This window comes from Periplaneta americana, chromosome 3 (genome assembly GCF_040183065.1).
Source record: "Periplaneta americana isolate PAMFEO1 chromosome 3, P.americana_PAMFEO1_priV1, whole genome shotgun sequence".
Taxonomy (NCBI): Eukaryota; Metazoa; Arthropoda; class Insecta; order Blattodea; family Blattidae; genus Periplaneta; species Periplaneta americana.
In genome coordinates, this window is record NC_091119.1 from 103,919,766 (window position 1) to 103,939,201 (window position 19,436).

A 19,436-nucleotide genomic window follows, 5' to 3' on the forward strand; every position below is an offset into this window, starting at 1 on the left:
CGACACCGGCATCCTTTATTTCTGCTCCTTCTGTCCTTACTGCTTATACAAGAAGACGATGAGCTGTAGCTTATAAGAAGTTAGGCCTATTTCGAAGACAAACGATTAATCAAATAAATGATTCACTAGTAATAAAGTTAAACTAAATACGGATAAAACCGCTGCAATTCCGTTTCAAACCTAGTAATAGCAATCAAATATTAAAATTGTATTTCGACACTCGATTCCAAAATAACGCAAAACTCTGGGGTAGGTCGTATTGTTGTTAGTATTTTGACTGGAAGGACATGAAAGAACATAATTGAGCACCCACGTGCAATAATGGGGTAAGTATGAATATATTTCGTAACTACTTATCCCATTATTGTACGTGGGTGCTCAATTATACACTAATAATCAGGGAACGGATTTATATGGACTAAAAATATATGAAATATGTAAATATATATGTAGTTATTTTTACCAAAATATGGAATTAAATATGGATTTTTACCAAAATATGGAATTAAATATGGACTTAAAATTATAAAAAAATGACTATGTACGTTAAATATTGGTACATTTTAATCAAACTAAACAAAAAATATAATGGACGTACCTTATCTTCCAATGTAGTTTCAACAAAACACAATTTTTATTGTCTGTTACCATAACAATAGGTTACAAACATTTCTTTCAAGTGCTGAAAAGTGAATCTTCTTCTATTGTCTCTGAGGATAGATTTATACTGACTAAAAGAGCGTTCGACGTCACAAGAAGTAACTGGTACATAATTCAATTTCACAATGTCTGCTGGGGATAAGTCCAAGTTAATCTTCACTGTTGATTCACCACTCATCACAGCAACAACCTTTTGTAGTTCTTCATATCCAGGGTTTTTTGAAAGTACAGTGTCCACCTTACCTCTTACTGCATCTGCAACTTTACCTCTACCACGATTCAGTTGTTCCACAGTACTATTTATAATTTCAAAACTTTCAGATAGTGAAAGGTGCCTATTTTGGAGACTTTTGAGCGTTTTTATGATGCATGAAAATGTATGCTGAATGTGAGCTAAGTCATTCTTCACACTTATGTCACAGGTAACTGTTTTCGCAGTATCAATTGAGACTGCATCTTCAGAGTCCAATGCAAGGAGAACATTGTTAATAGAGTCTATATGTTCGGCATAATATTCAACTGCTTCTAGCCATGTACCCCATCTAGTTAAAATTGGCTTTGGTGGCAATGGAATTTCAGGGTACATTTCTTTCAACACGTTAACTCTACTGGGAGCTTTGAGAAATACTTTTTTCACTGATGAAATCAACAAATCTACTTTAGGGAAATTGTCTCTGACCACTTCTGCCACACGATGAAATGCATGCGCCACACAAGTAAAATGAGTCAATTTAGGATATACAACAGATAATGCTTGTCCAGCTTTGACCATATAAGGGGCAGCATCGCTAATAAAGAATAACACATTATCGTACATAATACCCTTTGGCCACAGGATACCCATAGCTTCGTTGAACAGTTTAACTATAGTTTTGTTATTGCACTTTTCTAGAACATCACAATGTAAAAGAATTCGTTCAGAATATTGTTCACTTAACAAACCGATAACTACATTACCAACAAGTCTACCTTCTTTGTCGGGAGTCTCATCAATGGAAACCCAAATTGAACTATCTTTAATTTCATCTCTTATCTTCTGTATTGTCTCATCGTAGATGGATGGAGCATACGTCTTCCTAAGTGTTGACTCATCCGGGATTGTATGTTGAGTATATTTTTCAAGGAATTCCCTGAAGACCTTATTCTTTAGTTTGTAGAGAGGAATATCAGCAGAGATGAGAGAACGGCACAGGTCGATGTTAAACTCAGATCTTACATTCGATGTTGTTGGTTGTGTTAAAAACAATTGTCTCTGCTTGGAATTTAGTTGTTTGTTGGCCTGATGTTTACTAGTTGTAATGTGTTGTTGCACCAGGAACTTTTGTGTAGATGATACTGCACACTGACACAAATTACAAAATAATATTTTATTGTCAGTTGATAAACCATCTTCTTTAAATTCTGAAATGTAACTTGTTAGTTTTGATTTTAAATTGACTGAATGACGTACTTTTGGCATATTTACCGTCTTTATAGTATGATTTACAAAACTGAACCTATGTGTACTCTGACTGGCATTTAACTGTTGAGCTGCACAACTGAAGTCTGTTAAAAATTTTAAATTAAATTAATACAGTTTTGTAACTTACTTTCCCATTGTTGATAGGACTGCTAATTTTCAAATAACTCTGATGTTAAAGGGATTACTGAACATGGGTTTAAATCTCTATTGTTGAAATGTATTTTTAAAAGTTAATGGAATTTTGTTTTGTTTTATTGTTAAACCTAATATAATATGGACTGTTTTATATGAAATATGGAAAATATATGGAAATTAACGAAAATATGTACTAAACTCTAAAATATGGAAAAATATGGAAAATAAAAGTAGGATTTTTCAACCCTACACATTGTGAAACATAAAGATAATGCAAAATATAAATTATATTAGCTTTATAAGTAAATATGTATTTACATATAAATCCTTTCCCTGCTAATAATTATCTGTGGTGCCACAGCCCTTGAAAGGCTCAGACAGACCAGCCGGCTGTTGGCCTCACGTTCACATTTCGATAATAATTATACTTTACTGTAACAAAAAAACTGAAAGTGTGTTTTGTCATGTTTCACCCACGTTACAAGCTTGGAGGTAAAGGTTGTTTACTACAGATAGGGCCTACTTTCATTCTATATCTTATGGTATAGTAAATAGTTTTGCAACGTGTAGAGACTGGGAAAACAACTTAATAAAATCATCCGAATCATACTCGTTCATTTTATAGGCAATGTTGCAGGTCGCATTTAAAAGAACCTAGGAATATTAACATTTTCTTCAGTATATTTGCTAGGACTTCTTGTCATACTACATGACAAATTTGCTTAGGTTATTCTTTTAAGCATTCCTTCTAGGAATAGCTCAAGTGTTTTAAATTTAGCGTACATAAGTTTAGATTAAGTTCCTATCACGTATTTGACGAAATACTAGGTTTTTCCACTTCAGTTTAACTGATTTATGCAAACGAAATTAAGACAGCTGACGATTCTAATGTCAGTTATCACAACGCCCACTTTGTTTTGGGCGCATAAGTTCATTACCAACGGTCGTTCAATTTTCTTCAAACATGGCGGGGCAATGACCACTCTATATCTTTCTCTTTCTAACTCGTTGGTTGTAGGTTAGGTACAGTCTCAATATTGCACTTAGCCACCTTTGATGGAACCGAGCTGAAAAAACTGGTAATTTTATGTTTTTGCATTGTGAGCACTTGTGCTAATACTACTATTAAGTTAATATATCACATAACAGTTTTCACAACTTCACATTAATAATTCTTCAAGACACAAATACTTGGAAAATCAAACACAGACCAGTCAAATACCGCCAATACTTATTATAATCAATGATAGATACTTTGGCAACATTGAACTCAATCTGCTAAGCAGTGATGACAACGTGATGGTTGGAACACAGCGAGTACAGAATTGTGCATTCTTTGTTGGCTGATGGCACTCGGCTACATTTTCAGCAGCAGAGAGCTCTAGCTACCAACGATTATAGTAGGATGCCATTAGATGGACTTGGCTAGCAGGAAAAATCAGAAGTGTTACGTACTGTACATGGACGTGAATCATTTCGGTGAAATTAGAGTAAACGGAATTATATGCTATCAACGCTTAAAAATTCAGTAGTAATGTTACAACTTTGGGGGGGGGGGTCCGGGCCCGATGGACCCCCCCCCCCGTGGGTGCGCCCTTGTAGGGAATGTTTTAACAATTTTATCTCTAAAATGGACTACCGGTATAGAAAAGATGGTATAAAAGCTTATCCGAATTTATATCTAATATCACAAAGAGTAATCCACCAAGTAATTCACTTATAATTTACAAAAATACACAACTAACAGACCCCCAGGTTATTGCAAACGCCTTTTTAAGTACATATACAATAATATATAGAATCACAACAACTCACAAAAAGTTAGAAAAAAACATGAAAAAATATCAAGATGAGCAAAAGAGGTGTGTTTACATGAAACACAAGAGAAGTGTTTGTTGTTAGTTTCACAATCCATGAACTAGATGCAGCTATTGGGACTCTTAAATGCAATGAAGTCTCTGGTCCAGATTTAATTCATTCAGAATTTATCAAGAACCTTGGAGACAAGTTTTACAGTACCAGCATCTGCTAACTGAAAAAGAAAATCATTACCAGTATTATACCCATTTTGAAGAAAGGTAAAACTTCATCTAATATTAATAACTACACACCTATTTCTCTTACAAGCCAGATATGGAAAATATGGAAAGAATGATTGCTGCACGTCACAATTGGTTCCTTGAATCCAACAACTTGTTTTCAAAACAGCAATCTGGGTTTATACCAGGGGCGTGCATTTAGGGCAAGTGGGGTAAGCGCCGCATACCCTAGTAGACACACTTCAAATTAATGTATCAATTTTATCTCATTCAGCTTATAGATGAACATTTTTTAATAAAGTGTATTCTTCACTTTATATATAAGTGTTCTGGATTAACTACATTTCTGCAGTAAGGCAGCTCTTCGTTCACAGCTTGCCTGAAGCCTCATTTTACAGTGCTGGTGCATGCGCAGACAGTAGACAAGGATGGAAAATTTCCTCGTATACCACTGTATTGCCTATACGCCAGTACACAGCAAGAATAAGCGCTGGGATTATCGCTTGTCCAGACTTGACTTCCTGCAAAAGAATACCAGTGTAGAATTTGGCAGTGTGTGTGAAACATGAGATTTGTTTGTCAATTGAGATAGTGTTCAGGATCTTTCAGTTATTTGAAGATTTTGTTTCTTTGTGAGTGACAATTTATGTCGTAGTTTTCTGTGTATAAGCTAAATACGGTATTGATTAAGAATGGGTGATTCATTATGTCCTATTGAACAATTATTGAAACACACATTTCGATTACATTCTTTAGAAGAAAAATTAAACATAATACTAAGTGATTGATCATGTCCTGAAATGCCAACGCTTTTTGCAGCTCATAAAGACAAAGGAAAAGAATATACTCGATATTTTCAAGCGTCCCAACTCAGTGGATTGCAGGAAGTGCGAAATTAAATAAACTCTTTCACTGGCCCTGTCTTATGTTTTCTAAAGAAGAAACAGTTTGGTCTAAAAATAATGGTTATGATAATCTGAAAAATCTGCACAATGCCATTAATAAACATGAAAAGTCACAGGCACATATTTTTAGTGTTTTACAATTTAAGTCATTTGGATCATCTCGAATAGATGTACAGTCAGATTCACAACTTCGTGTCACTGTCGAGCAACACAATGAAATGATGCGAAAGAACAGGGAAATATTGAAGAGGTTAATTGATACAATCTATTTTCTAGCCATACATGAATTGCCATTTCGTGGTCATTGTGAGTCAGAAGAGGCAGTTAACAAAGGAGTATATTTAGGTGCGCTCAATTACCTTGCAAAATATGACTTAACCCTCAGCCATCATCTGGAAACTTCTGCCACGTTCCGCGGAACTTCAAATCGAATACAGAATGATTTGATTCTCGCTGTAAGTGATGTTGTTATGGATAACATAAAACAAGAACTTTCAAAAACGTCATTTGTTGCAATCATGCTAGACGAAATTTCAGACATTATGAATGCATCCCAGCTTTCAACCACTCTTAGGTATGTTGATTCAGAGAATGGTGAGATTAATGAAAGATTCATATGTTTTACTGATGTAAGCAATGATAGATCTGCTAGTGGTTTATTCGAACATGTCCAAAGTATAGCCACTGAGTATGACATAAGCAACAAGCTCGTTGCTCAAACGTTCGATGGAGCTGCTGTCATGGCTGGTCACACAAATGGTCTGAGAACTAAATTTCTTGAAAAATATTCTAAGGCAATATTTGTGCACTGTTTGTCATAAATTAAATTTAATCTTGCCCCAATCACTTACGTGTTTGAAAGAGAGCAGAATATTTTTACAGACTTTAACTGGTTTGGGTTCTTTCTTCAGTAAATCATCCAAAAGAACAACGGCTTAAGGAATATACCTCAAAGAAAATGCCTAGACATGCTCCAACTAGATGGAATTTCACACCGCGTCTTATTCAGACTGTAAAGGAACATAGGGATGAATTCATTGGATTTTTTCAAGACATATTAGAAGACAGTTCTACCTGGGACAGTGTAACAGTTGTTACTGCACAAGGCTTCCTTACATTTCTGACCAGTTTTGAGACATCACTGTTATTAGTTATTTTCAGTAAGATATTCAGCTACACTGACATACTTTTCAATATACTACAGTTCAAATCTTTAGATATTCAGCATTGCTGTGAAAAAATTACAGAAACAAAAAAGACATATCCAAAATCTCAGAAAATTTTGGGATTCTATAAGGATAGAAACTGTAGTTTACTACCATGAAGATGATGGAACTCCAAGTAAATGTCGTCGCACAGAACAAGACCCTGAAGTTGCAAGAAAGGCCCTTTACATTGAGATAATCGATACAATAGTTTTTCAAATTGACGAAAGATTTAGTTCTATGCATAACTTAAACTTTGTGGCTTGAGGGTGGGTGCGTCTCGATGTTGCGTGAGATTCACTCAGGGTAGCCGAGGTACGGTTGTGGTGTAGGTTGATGTCGGGAATAATACCAAGCCGGCTACTTAAATAAAAGGCAGCGTAAACTTCAAAACTATAAGTTTATTGTCGTATCCACTTGGTAAACCCTAGAGTATGTATTTCCGGCTGACTTATAATTCAATCGTTGGTCGCAATTCTGTATCGACTCAGTTGCAGCTCTGAATAAGCTCTATCCGATACTATAAATTCAATACTCTGTCCCGTACACTACGACACGAAGCGAAATAGTAGTCCTGTCGACACCAAACGAAGTAGTTATTCTGCCCTGTATGTAGGGCCGCCGACACGAAGTAAAGTTGTTTTGATGATCTCCGCTCCGAAGCGGAATAGTAGTCGTCGACACCAAACGAAGTAGTTATTGTGCCCTGTATGTAGGGCCGCCGACACGATGCGAACTCGTTTTTATGATCTCCGCTCCGCGGCGGAATAGTAGTCGTCTTGATGATCTCCGCTCCCCGTCACCCTTATTTATAAAAACCTATCCTACGCTAAAACTAACTATCCTATTGGTTAAAAACTACGTCACTAACTGGCCTAAAATCTATTCCCTATTGGTCCAAAGTGACCTCATAAGCTGGACCAAGATCTCTTCTTATTGGGCGCGAAATATGTCATCTCTAAATTTAAACTTTGGATTTCCCATAACATCTAATTAGTTTGTATATCTCACAGGAATACCCGTTCTTTGGAAAACCCAAGCTTGGCAGTATCTTTCCCACGGGTCTGGTCCGACTCCGGCTTTTATGCTTCATCGAGTCTATACGAAACCCCGCTCAAGGTGGCCCTAAATCTGTCCGATGCTGACAAGTGACGAAACCCCTGTGTGAGGAAGCTAATTCTAACGAAGTCGCCAGAACATCCCCGCGAATACATGTAATAAAAATATGGAGATATCACTTCGCTGATAAATCGGTCTCTCCCTCTCCTAATTCCTGCTTCAAATGCCCATCTACATCACCATTGGAAATTCCCGAAAGAGTTTCCAATGTTATGAGATGTCCCCGCTTTCTGCCTATAACTAGCCTCATAGTTCCCCCGCGCGATCAGCCGGTAACACATTATTTACAATACAGTGAGATTACAATGTCACTACAAACAATTACAATAAATATTACATATATCTTCACAAGCCTTTCTATGTACACAACTCTCACACAATAAGCACAACAATGTACAATTTATATCCACATTTACATATGTACAATACCATTCATTCACATATTTACGTTTATTTATTAATTGATCAATTACACACTCTGCGTGCTTGGTTGTACCAGCCGCCCTGTACAGGTTCACCTAGCTGTACGCGTGAGACTAACCATCCTACTCTTTCTCATTCCTGCCTCCTAGCCTCTCCTGTTTGAAAGGCCGCAAGAGTTGCTTGTGGTACCTTCCAACAGGTTTACTTTTTCCCCTTTCTACCAATTCGAAAGTATGGTCTCCGTATTTACTTTTAATTTCGTAGGGCCCTTTGTACAGTAGCTCCATGCGTGAGTAACGTCCTCTAAGGGCGGAAGATAACTTCACGTCCCTTAGCAGTACCAAATCGCCGGGTGAGGGCTCCCATTTGTGGCGATATCTTTTAACTTTACCGAGTCTATACTCAGCCTTTTTCCTGATTCGGTCGAAGGCTAGTTTACACAGAAGTTCATCACTAGGAGGCTCACCCTCCTGTATTGCCTGCGGCAAACTCTTTATCATAGGATCGGGATCGATCCCTAACATAAGTTTGATCGGAGCTATTCCGGTCGTTGGATTGATAGAGTGGTTCATGACTCTCTCAATCACCTCACATTGCCTAAACCAGTCTTATGGTTTCGGTGACACAGAATACGGAGGTACAATGATATATCCCTAAGCGCTCTTTCGCAGGGATTACCGCTGGGAAAGTATGCGGAGCAATTGTACAGCTTCACACCCGCATCTTCCAGCCTTTTGCAAAACACTTTCGATTTATGTACCGACACATTGTCACTGAGCACCGCTGTTACCGGACCGTAAGTCGGTATGTAATCTCTAACCAGCTTGTCAGCACACAATTTACTAGAGATATTTCTTAAAGGGTAAATCTTTACAAATTTTGTGAAGACATCGTACGTAACAAATATGTACCTGTGTCCGAAGGACGATGTGGGCATTGGACCGTGTTCGTCCACTGCTACAAGTTCATTCTTTTTACCCCTGATAATGACCTGTGGTACATTGTCATACCTTACATTTAGAGGTTTCGCCCTCTGGCAGACCTCGCAACGAGATATTACCCTTCTAACCTTCTTTGACAGTTGCTTAATATAAAATGATTCTGACATAGTTAAAATGATCCTATCACTCCCAGAGTGACACATAGATAGGTGAAAGTTGTTTATAAGTTCATTCTCCATACTCGCAGGTATGTATATCTTCCACTTCTGGATATCCCTACCATGCAATTTATACAAGATACCAGAGCGCAATCCATACACTTCATCTTTCACCTGTGAGATTTCTCTAGCTTTGTCCATTAAGGCCCTTATCGTGGAATCCTCCTGCTGCAAATCTGCAATTTTCCGAAATTTTCCCGTCAGAGCTCCATTCCTCGTGGAATCAATTTTCATCACGGCAATTTCGTACGCGGGGGCGGTGATAGTTTCCGGTAGCCCCGATTTGGAATTCAAACGAGAGAGACAATCACCAAAGATATTGTCTGCCCCCGGAATATGTCTGATCGTCACATCATGAGCCAAAATTTCGTGCACATATCTAGATATTCTAGAGTTCGTCAATTTGCATCTACTCAGAAACGCTAGGCTTACATGGTCAGTAAATATGATGATCTGCCTATTAAAGATATACTGACGGAACTTCTGTAGTGCGAAGTACACAGCAGAAATCTCAAGTTCCGTGATTGATGCGTTGCTTTCGGTACGCGACAGTCCCCTAGAAGCTGTGGCAATCACATGTCGCTTATTATCTTCATCTGTCTGACATAGAATTGCTCCATATCCATATGAAGACGCATCCGTATAAATCTGAAAAGGTAGGCTGTCGTTAGGCCTTTCCAACAGAATTGAGTCGGCAAAAAGCAGTTTCGTTCGATCGAATGCTTCCTGCTCTGCCGACCCCCACCTGAATGGTGTATCCTTCTTCAACAATGCTCTGAGTGGGGCTACATGCTTAGCATAATTGACGAGAAACCGATTCTGGTATTGTAGGATACCTAGATATCTACGAACCTGTTTCCGGTTCCGCGGCGGCGGGATCCTCGAAATGCTCTGAATTCTCTCTTGGTCCGGTCTAATTCCGTCAGACGAAATTACGTAACCCAGGAAAACTGTCTCAGCTTTAAAAAATGCTGTTTTCCCCAGCTTGACTGTCATACCAGCCTCTCTCAATTTAGTAAGTACAAAATAAATATCCCTAATATGCCTATCCACATTATTGCCATATATAAGAAAATCGTCAATGTACTGTGCCAGAAAACCTTTCGTCGAATCACCAAAAATTATGTCAAGTGCTCTTAGTAGCGCAGATCCAGAACTCGCGATGCCGAATGGGCATCGGGTATACTGATAAACTTTCCCGTTATGTAGGAACGCTGTGAATTTTCTCGAGTCCTCGTCCAGCGGAATCTGCCAATACGAACTGGTCAAGTCTAAACTAGTGAATATAGAACAGTCACTGATACGGCCTAACAAAGTGTCCACTGACTCCGTCCTGAAATTATCTTTAACTGAAAACGAGTTAACGTGTCGGGCATCGATCGTTACTCTTAAGCTTCCGTTGGGCTTCCTAACCCAGCACAATGCATTTACGTAAGGCGAGTCCGATACTTCTATAACTCCGTCTTTTAACATATCATTTATGACTTCGTCTGCCTGATCCCTTAAAGATAGGGGGATGGGTCTACATTTATGCCGAAATTCCTCCATTCCTACCACCTTAATTTTGTGTGTATACACTCTACACAGACCCGGCGCGTCTGAAAAGACATTTAAATGGCTACCTACAACATCCATTAAGCGTTTTCTTTCACTCTCACTCAGGCCGTGTGCCTGGTTAACTTTATCTCTCACTATTTCGAAAGTATCTGTCTTCCTATTGTTATACGCGTCTACCTGCCTAAGATCGCCCGGCGAACTCTCATTACAATAGCTGGCCCTACCGCTAATGAGATTGCGTCCTATTTGTCTCGCATGGACTAATTCGCCGATACACAATTCGCATTCTCCGCAGCCTACTTGACACACTCCCCTAGTTACCTCGTTACCTTCCCACGGATTAACCTCTATAATTACATTCTTACAAATTTTGAGGTGCTCTACAAAAAATAACTCTTCCTGTAATTCTATCTCTCCCGCGGTTCTCTCATCTAACTCAGCTCGAGCGTTATTGCTACTGAATGGGACATGGCCTACACTGCCGTTACCTGCCGTAACCCCTAGTCTGTTTTCCCTGAAATCTAATAGCGCGTGCCATTCATAGAAGCTTTCTACTCCAATAATGATGTCGGTAGTCAACCTTTGTATCACAAGAAAAATCGCATTTAATTTCACGTCTCCGCACTCTAACTCGAACCATACTTGATATTTTACCTTTTCCTTCTTCTTGCTTAGGGCGCCCGCACAGTACAGTGAACATATGGGTAACGTTTGCAGTTTTATTCCTGAATCCCTAACCTTTTGAAAAAATTCCAAGCTGCATACATTATTTGTGGAGCCCGAGTCCAACAACACACAACACTTTATCCCAAATATTTTAGCATCTATATAAGGCAATACATAAGTCCCATTATTTTCTAACTCTGGGTTAGTAATCTCGCTCTGTCTCTTCACGCTTACCGCGTTGGTGGATTCTTTTGATAGTGACTTATTGCACTTAGCTACAGAAATCTCCGAACCCTTGAGACTTCTGTCTAGCAGTTTCCCGAGTGTGATGCAGTCGGTTCCACTGCTACCTCGTCTCTATTTCTACAATTTATAGGCTCCCGGTCCATACTCATTCTGACCGGACTTTGCTGACGTCCGTTCATGTCTCTATTCCTGCTTTGTCCCACGTTACACTGTGTAGGTGGCCTGTTGCACCCTTGTGAGGCCATTTCTTGTAGGACGCCTCGCCTATCTCTCTCCTGCTCCTGTCTCCTCCAATCACCTCGATTTTGCGGTCCCCTGCTAAAGTTAGGCTGCCAGAATCCCTGTCTGTAATTTCTGTTCCTAAGCCAGTGGGGTTGGGTTCTAAGCCTATTATTTCCATTTTCTTGTCTTCCCGTGTACCATCTTATGTGGTTAACCCTACGCACGGGACCAACACCTCCTCTATCGTTTCTCATCCTGTTATGACTACTCTGGTTATTCCTACTATTATTGTAAGGACCCCCAAAGGGCGGGTCAATCCTTCTCTCCCTGTTGGGACTTTTCCCTCCGTTATGGCCATTATGGTACCGACTATGTGCGTTGTTGGGGCTCCTGTCACCACCCCAGTTACTCTGATTTTGGGCTCCTGTCCTTGGGGATGAAAAGGCCGTACTTGCCCCCTTCCCCGCTTTCTGGTCGGTGGGGCTTGAGCCCTTTCCTTTACCATGTTCATAATCTGCCTGTCCACTACATTCATAGTGCGTGGCGTCCGAACCGTCCAGCGCAGTCAATAGATCTATTGTTTCCCCGAAGTCTCGGGGCCCTGCTACAATCAGATTATATCTGATGTTCTCGGGATACTGCGAAATCACAGTTTGGATCAGCTCTGAATCCGGTATTGGTGGATTGAGGCTTTTCCCTTTCTTAACAATTTCAAGAAAATAGTCTATCATAGAGACGCCTCTTCCCGCGTCGAACCTGCTCTGATTAATTTCCTTCCTAATTCTTTGTTGTTGTCTTTGTCCCCAGTATCTCTCCGAAAATTTTTCTCTGAATTCCTCATAAGTGACATTATCCCCTAGGGCCACTAGCGCCCAGTTGAGTGGTCGGCTCTTTAGGCTCTTTCGTACGACAGTCATTTTTAAGTCATCCGGCACCCCTCTTACTCTAAAGTACGTTTCTAGCTCACTTATGTAGTTATGTGGGTTTGAAAATTCAACCTCATCAAAAATAGGGTAACCAATCTCATTCAAAATGTGAGTGGGGTACTGGGGACGGCCTAAATATGCCTTGTCGTTTACATTTATTAACTCACTACGCACGTCATCCCGTGAGGTCTGACATTCCTCACCAACACTATTGTTAACATGTCTTACATTTATGTTGCTACCTGATGCCGGGCTCTCACTTGTGCCCTCTTGTCTAGAAACTGCACGGTCCGAGCTGCTATGTCCGCTTAAATTTGCGGGACTACCCCCATTTAGTACGTCGTTTATTGAGTTTAGTTTACTTCTTAATTCTTCCAAACATTCGTTATCCGCCCTTTCTTTATTCTTTATGGCTCGCTTGAGACCGTCCACTTCCTGATCCATCTCACCTATTTTCTCTTCCACCGAATTCTGAATTTCCCGAACCTTTTCCACTATCGTTTCCTCCACAGCTGATTTTAAATCGCTATTCTCTCTGGTAGCGCTATCTCTAACTCTAACTTCTAAATCCTTCATACTTTCTGACATCCTATCCATAGCTATCTTCAATTGGTTCTCCATTCCGATCCCATTCTCGGTTAATTTCCCCTCTAGCTTCTCTATTTTGTCCTCCATCTTGTTTCCTCTTTCCGCTAATTTTGCAATATGATCTCTAATCTCTCTCGAACTTTCCCCCAATCTATTTTCCATTTGTTTTATTTGTTCTCTACTTTCCCTCAGAATCTGCTCTCTACTTTCCCTTGAGTCATTTTCTAATTTAGTTTCCATTTGTTTTATTTGTTCTTTACTTTCCCTCAGAATCTGCTCTCTACTTTCCCTTGAGTTATTCTCTAATTTAGTTTCCATTTGTTTTATTTGTTCTTTACTTTCCCTCAGAATCTGCTCTCTACTTTCCCTTGAGTTATTCTCTAATTTAGTTTCCATTTGTTTTATTTGTTCTCTACTTTCCCTTGAATTATTTTCCATGAAGTGTCTCATCTGCTCCCACAACTGCTCTAGCGTCATTTCCCCTTTGCCGCGGTCTCTACTCTGTTGCTTTTCCACCGTTCGCTCTCTCTCTATTTCTTGTCCTGCGTTATTCTCGACCTCCTCCCTAATTTCCATAATTTCCTCGTCCTTCCTTTGCTCCATGGTTCCCTTGTTTCTATTTCCTCGTCTTTCTCGTATTTTCCTAACTACTTTACTCCTATGGCTACGTAGTATCATCTATACGCCACTCTGTCATCTATCCGACGCTTGCTTTCCCAATAATAATCTAACTAGGCCTGTATTTGCACTCGACTCACTTCCAACAAATTACGCAATACACTTATTTCACTCTTTCCCCCAAAATATCACACAAAAAAAAATACATATATATATATATACACCCGAAATATCACACCAGAAATTGAAACATATACACTTTATAATTATTCCCCCAAAATATCATATACATATATACACATTTGTACGTCTTCTATTCATACTTGCCACAGCCTCTCCGAGTCGCCTTCTCTGGTGGTCCCCGTGTTGTCTTCTCTAGTGTTGTCGTGATGTCGCGACGGCTTGGTTCTGTTCCCGCCTTCCAGCGTCGTTCCTCGGCTATGCAGGGCTGAACTGCTCCGTCCGGTCCTCCTCGTTGTTTGGTGCTGTGTTCGCACCCGGGGCCGGTCACTGGAACAGCTGTCTTCCTTCGAGCCCCACGTTGGAAAGCGCCATTTGAGGGTGGGTGTCGTTATTGCGGCCCCACGTTGGGCGCCATTTGAGGGTGGGTGGTTATTGTGGCCCCACGTTGGGCGCCATTTGAGGGTGGGTGCGTCTCGATGTTGCGTGAGATTCACTCAGGGTAGCCGAGGTACGGTTGTGGTGTAGGTTGATGTCGGGAATAATACCAAGCCGGCTACTTAAATAAAAGGCAGCGTAAACTTCAAAACTATAAGTTTATTGTCGTATCCACTTGGTAAACCCTAGAGTATGTATTTCCGGCTGACTTATAATTCAATCGTTGGTCGCAATTCTGTATCGACTCAGTTGCAGCTCTGAATAAGCTCTATCCGATACTATAAATTCAATACTCTGTCCCGTACACTACGACACGAAGCGAAATAGTAGTCCTGTCGACACCAAACGAAGTAGTTATTCTGCCCTGTATGTAGGGCCGCCGACACGAAGTAAAGTTGTTTTGATGATCTCCGCTCCGAAGCGGAATAGTAGTCGTCGACACCAAACGAAGTAGTTATTGTGCCCTGTATGTAGGGCCGCCGACACGATGCGAACTCGTTTTTATGATCTCCGCTCCGCGGCGGAATAGTAGTCGTCTTGATGATCTCCGCTCCCCGTCACCCTTATTTATAAAAACCTATCCTACGCTAAAACTAACTATCCTATTGGTTAAAAACTACGTCACTAACTGGCCTAAAATCTATTCCCTATTGGTCCAAAGTGACCTCATAAGCTGGACCAAGATCTCTTCTTATTGGGCGCGAAATATGTCATCTCTAAATTTAAACTTTGGATTTCCCATAACATCTAATTAGTTTGTATATCTCACAGGAATACCCGTTCTTTGGAAAACCCAAGCTTGGCAGTATCTTTCCCACGGGTCTGGTCCGACTCCGGCTTTTATGCTTCATCGAGTCTATACGAAACCCCGCTCAAGGTGGCCCTAAATCTGTCCGATGCTGACAAGTGACGAAACCCCTGTGTGAGGAAGCTAATTCTAACGAAGTCGCCAGAACATCCCCGCGAATACATGTAATAAAAATATGGAGATATCACTTCGCTGATAAATCGGTCTCTCCCTCTCCTAATTCCTGCTTCAGGCTTTGTTACAACCTCAGAAGTACGAAGAATTTAGGGTGAACTTTCCTGCTATTATATTTAACATTTTGAAAGAAAATCAGTCGGACACGTTTGATTTTATCAGTCTGAAAAATGAACTCATTGTGCTCTACTCTTATGATGAATTTTCTGGACAACATCCGTACCAGGTGTTAATACACTCAAGAAAAAACAACTTGACACAGCATTACCAGAAGTCTATAAACTTGGATTACTTATTGTCACTATCCCTAGCACCACAGCTTCCGTAGAGCGAACATTCTCTGCACTTAGAAGAATAAAATCATACCAGCGATCAACACAAAGCCAAGAACGTCTTAACGGGTTAGCACTTCTATCCATTGAAAAGGGACTTCTTCATAAGTGATACAATCTGCCACATTTTATGAAGATGTAATCAAAAAGTTCACAAAACAAGAAAGAAGAATGGACTTTACTTATAAGTACTGTAATACATTTCTACAGCTACTGTCGTTGCTGTTCATCGCCATATTACATGTAAGTAAGCCTAATGAAAGAATGCTATAATATTATTTATTAACATTTTGTAGTAACTTACTGTAGCTAAAACAGTCTATATATATATATATATATATACAGGGTGATTCACGAGGATTTACAGTCACTTATGGAGCTTATTTGCGAAGACATTCTGAGAAAAAAGTCATATAAACGTTTGTTCTAATCACAATATTTTCAGAGTTACATCAATTTGAAGTTGTTAGTAAAATACCTTTTTTCTTTAGTTTTACGGGAAAAAAATATTACAAATAGAGAATGAACTATTCAGAAGTGCCATTTCTTTAATTGGCTAGTTTTCTGAAGCTAAAAATAAGCTCCGTAAGGGACGGTAAATCCTCGTTAATCACACTGTATGTATATATATATTTAGAAAAGCTGTAAGTTTCATAAGTCATGACTAATATGTATAAAAGAAATGTCAATAAGAAAACTTCAGAGCTTACCCACACAAAAATTACACTGCACGCCCTTGCTTTATACAATACCACTCACCCAGTGATGATATTCAAAAAGTTTAACAAGCAGTAATGTATGTTAAACATATACTGTATATGTCCATGGTAATTGCAAATATTACCTAGAAAAATTTAACAACCGGTTCGTCAATACTGGTGCGAGCCGGCCGAATATCACCACTGCACTCACCTAACGAACAAGTTGTTTATTTCAGTCAGGGTATTAAAGAAGCCATGAACAAAAAAGAACATACTGCAGTTGTTTTCGTTGATTTCAAATCTGCTTATGACAGCATATGGAGGAGTAGCCTAAGCTTGTAAACAAATTGCACAAAATAGGAATCTGAGGTAATATGCTCTGTTAGTTACAAGACTTTATCACACAGCGATTCAACACAGTTAAATATCAGTCATAGTTTTCAAAATACAAACACACAGCTATGGGTGTACTTCAAGGAGCAGTGTTGAGTACAACATTATTTAATATATTTATCAACGATCTTCCTAAATATTTGGCAAAAAAGTAAAGTTTGCATTTTTTGTTGATGACCTCGTCATCTGGATTTCAAAACCAAAGAATAAGCTCAAGTCATTGGAAACCCAAATTAACACAGCTATCACTAAATTGGAATATTGGTGCTCTACTAACCTAATGCAAGTAAATGCAGACAAAACTAAATATCAAATATTCACAAATGTCACTAAACCAGTTAACATAAACATCAAGCTTAATGGACTTCCCTTACAAAGAGCAATCAATTCACAATATCTAGGAGTCATATTTGATACTGGTAACAAATTATCTTGAAAAGATGATATTAATACTGTAATAGAAAAAGCCAAAAAGAGATTAAATCTGTTAAAAAGATTAGCTGGCTGCAAATGGGGAAGCCAGAGATGTACCGGTACACTAAATTCCACTTATATGTACATGAAACCTGTCCTCAAATATTGTAGTGAAATACTCATCACATGCACCCCACAACAATGAAACAAAATAGAAAAATTTCAAAACCAAGCAGTACATAGGTGCAGGGAAATCCACACCAACAGATTCAATGAGACAACTTACTCAACAAAAGCCACTGATACACGACTTTCAAGAACAAGCAGAAATCCGGTATGAGAAATTAATTAGACTGTCTAATGCAGACTATTGGAGAAAATACAAAATCTTCCCTAAGTTACTAAATTAAACACACAAGAAGGATTTATGCAGAAAGTTAAAAGATTACAAACGCATCTCATTCCCCAAACTAACATTGAAATGTCACAAATCCGACAAAATCCCTTGGAATACATAACTATTCAAACTGGAAACAACTTATTGGAACCAAACCAAACCAAATGCTCTTCCCTTAAACATATCCAAAACAACTGTTGTTCCGTTTTCACTAAGGTCCAATGGTCTTAAATCTCCTCAATCTTCTTGTAGGCTCAAAATTCGTCATTCTTATTGTTCTTCTTAAAATTGTGAATGTCCTATATTAACCGGATCCTCAGAAGTTAGGTATTTAGGCATTACAATTGACCAACATTTACGATGGAATAAACGTATTACATATTCATGCAATAGATTACGTAAAACTTTATATCTTTGTTATACTTCAGTCATATTTACCAGTCAATATTTTTTTCGTCTCATTTACTTAGCTTTATTTCAATCCATTCTCCAATGTGGAATTTTAGGATGGGGAAATGCTTGTAATTCTAATTTCACTCCACTAATACTTATTCAGAAAAGAATAATTAAAATAAACCAATTGATTACTCATCCGAGCTTTTGTTCACTGATTTTAATGTTTTGAAAATTAAACAGATTTACTATATTGCCTTATTAAACTTCATAGATAAAAATCGTAATAAATTCAAATTGTATCATCATAAATATGTAACTAAAAGATCCGATTTTATACAACTAGAGGAAACGAAGTGTTTAACAAGCCCAGCTCTTAGCTATGATACCTACTATGGTCCAAGGTTATACAATAAAATAATTGAAAAATACCCAAATTTGGAAAATTTTAGTATAAAAAATTTCAAAAGTAGCGTTAGGAATTTAATTTTTAAAGAATATACATAGGTTGGATAAAAAGTAATGGCAGCACTGCTGTCACGTGACGATGGTGCATTCGAGAGCTGCCAGCTGTGTGGACATGAACAAGGACTGTTAGATGAGTTAGTGCAGCCAGCGGCGACAATACTCCATCAATTTACTGCAGTGTGTAGAACGTTCACTTTCATAGGGATAGTGCGAGCATCCTACGACCATCCTTACAAAACTAGAGCAACATTCCTGGATCAAAATTGAAATGGCACGAGGTCATAGTGCACAAGAATGTTTTCAGGGACTGCGTGAAGCATGTGGCGATGCAGCGTTGCCATATCGCACAGTTGCACGATGGGTTAAAGCGTTCCGCGAAGGCCTTGTTGCACCGGTACCAAAGGGAAGGTGACGACTTTCTTGGACGAAACCTGGACTCGCTCGTATGAACCAAACTTGAAATGTCAATCAAATGAATGGAAGCATCCTGGTTCTCCTTGTCCAAAGAAAGTGCGCCCTACACAAAGTGCTGTGAAGATGTTCATTGTGGCGTATGACATTGATGGGGTAATACTGCACCACGCTGTACCTCCAAGGCAGACGGAAAGCGCGGACTACTGGAACATCCACCGTACTCACCCGATATGATCCATGCAATTACGATCTTTTCACCAAAGTGAAAGAACCACTGCGAGGGACCCGATACAATATCAGAGATGAACTTATCCATACTTTAGGGTGGTCAATACAGAACATCAACAAAGATGGACACGCTGATGGTGTACGACGCCTTCCAAACATTTGGCAA

The 19,436-nt window shown here is 39.2% G+C and overlaps 1 protein-coding gene across 11 annotated transcripts in view; it reads right to left on the bottom strand.

The window, feature by feature from the left end:
- LOC138696349 (uncharacterized) overlaps positions 1–19,436 on the bottom strand; it is a 129,746-nt gene that overhangs the window by 86,675 nt on the left and 23,635 nt on the right. The window contains exon 1 of one of the 11 annotated variants that reach the window (XM_069821167.1): positions 3,309–3,814. The exons of the other annotated variants lie outside the window; for them this stretch is intronic. The gene's annotated coding sequence lies outside the window, so the exon portion shown is untranslated. Of the gene's footprint in view, positions 1–3,308; positions 3,815–19,436 lie in introns of those variants that run through there. 11 annotated transcript variants of the gene reach the window in all.